General features: G+C 47.2%; 1 protein-coding gene across 3 annotated transcripts in view; it reads left to right on the forward strand.

The window, feature by feature from the left end:
• Positions 1-2,500, forward strand: part of smoc2 (SPARC related modular calcium binding 2) — an 81,923-nt gene that overhangs the window by 38,134 nt on the left and 41,289 nt on the right. The window lies entirely within an intron of this gene.

The following is a 2,500-nucleotide window of genomic DNA, read 5'->3' on the forward strand; positions in this document are numbered from 1 at the left end:
CTGCCCATGCATCCTAGACTACTCTCCCCAACTACTACACTACTCTGTCCATGCATCTTACACTACTCTGCCCATGCATCCTAGACTACTCTCCCCAACTACTACACTACTCTGCCCATGCATCCTACACTACTCTGCCCATGCATCCTAGACTACTCTCCCCAACTATTACTCTACTCTGCCATTGCATCCTCCACTCCTCTCTCCACCCCTTGTTCTCAGCCTCCACTATTCAAAGTCTTCCCTTACCCAGTGTGTGTGTGTGTGTGTGTGGGGGGGGGTGGCATGGAGAAGCACAGAGACAGGGCTGGAGGAGTGCAGGATTGAGGAAGAGGGGGATATGGACTGGATTGGTAGAGGGGAGGCTGTGAGAGTACTAGGGAGTCACTCAATGGAATGCGATGCTATGCTATGCTATGCTATGCTAACCAGGCTGCCCTATCGTCCTCCACACTACCCCACTCACCCCTGCCCAGCTCAGCCTGCATCCGGAAAGCTTCTTGGATGTTCATTGGCATTCACAGGGACACAAATTCCTCTTTTCGTGCTGTGCACCTCCCCCAGGTCTCTAGCCTACATCTCCATCATCCCCGTCTCACCAACCCCCCCCCCTCCAGTCCATATCTGTGCTTTCACACCCTCACTTGTCCTTCTCCAGTTCATCTTCCTGCTTTCCCAGCCTGACTCATCCATCTCTTGTCCATCTGTCCCCAACCATCTTCCATTGAGTGACTCCCTAGTACTCTCACCGCCTCCCTTCTACCAATCCAGTCCATATCCCCCTCTTCCTCAATCCTGCACTCCTCCAGCCCTGTCTCTGTGCTCCTCCATGCCCCCCCCCCCACACACACACACTCCTGCCGCCTTCCCCAATCTCCACACTATCCCAGCCTCCACTGCAGTCCCATTTGTTTGCTCAGTCTCCATCTATGTCTCTCTATGTCGTTGTATGTGCCATGGTGCTTAGTGCTGCCCATTTTTTTTCCTGATTGTCCCGATTTTTAATGGTCTGTCTAGGGAAAAAAAAACGTTCCTGTACACTAAATGAAGGATGCCATTGCATGCAAGCAAAAAGGTCGATTGAGTTTGAAATGTCCATTTTTTTGTCAGACATAGATGGCAACACTCATGGTACTTGTCATGGCTCCCAGGACTAGTCACTGAGTTCCGAAAAACAGGTCACACATTGTGGCCTACACGGTGCCAGCAAAGCACCTCAGCAGTCACACAAATACACACACACATGTGCAGGTGTGTGCGGGCAACACACATACAAACACAGGGTAACACTGTACAAAACAGTCACTTGAAAAGCTTTATTAACACTTTGTTAATAATTATAAATGTATTAATTAAACAACATATTTACAAATGTTTGTAAGTGAGTAAGAACCAACCTACGGCTGCACAGCGGAGTGGGAATTTGCTTCTCCAGGATGAGTTTGATGTGTGTTTGCCTGCCTGACACTTCTATATAGATGACAAACACATTCTTAGATCTAGTGGTTCCATCTCTTTTGCTCTTTGGAGGACAAACTTCCTGGACTGTTGCCGCAGGACTATGTATGCTGACTTATCATAGTATTTCTTACTCATTTACAGACATTTGTGAATGTTTCTTTGATAATTAGTTAATTATTTATGAAATATAAAGCTTTTGAAACACATTTTCCAAAATTACCAAACACACATACAGTAGGCTATATGAATAGAAACACACACACACACACACACACACACACACACACACACACACACACACACACACACACACACACACACACACACACACACAAATACAAAACAAAATGCACAGTCATGCACACACATGCGCTCGAGGTCGAGTGCCACAGCTCGTGAAGCTTTCGCTCACTCCGAGTTACATGCGTGTTTGTTGTCTTTTCGTATCCAACAGTCTCTGTGGTGTTGATCCTCCCCGGCTTAGCCAGACCTCTGGCTAAATCCACTCAGCCCGTTTGCCCTAATCGCGAACACATGCATAGCACAGAGCATCAGGGCCACTGACAGGTTTTACCAGGCCCAGGACAAAGTCATCTGAAAGGCCCCCCATCCAATACAGTCAGTGGAATTAAAACCCCTCTCTCCCTAGGTCTTGCACAACTGATCCCTTTGCCCCCCCCCTGTCAACTTCCCTGCATAGCACAGAGCACATTCAAGTTTGCCCTGTATGATTTTTATCATCTATCCCCTGCATATTGATGTAATTGCATGGATCAACGGATGCTTTATTGACTCTTTTTAGGGGCAAAGATGACTGCATGAGCCATGATGAGACAATGTTTGCCGGTTGCAATGGTATACAGAGAGTGTACTGCACTGTATATGCTTGGGCTCTTACATAGGGATTTAGTGCCACAGTGGTTTTGTTCAAGTCTTCAACTGTTGTGTGGAATATTTGTTTGTGTGTTTGTACAGCATGTGTGTGAGTGGGCGAGTGTGTGTGTGTGTGTGTGTGTGTGTGTGTGTGTGTGTGTGTGTG

The sequence above is a fragment of the Engraulis encrasicolus genome, chromosome 24 (genome assembly GCF_034702125.1).
Source record: "Engraulis encrasicolus isolate BLACKSEA-1 chromosome 24, IST_EnEncr_1.0, whole genome shotgun sequence".
Lineage (NCBI taxonomy): Eukaryota > Metazoa > Chordata > Actinopteri > Clupeiformes > Engraulidae > Engraulis > Engraulis encrasicolus.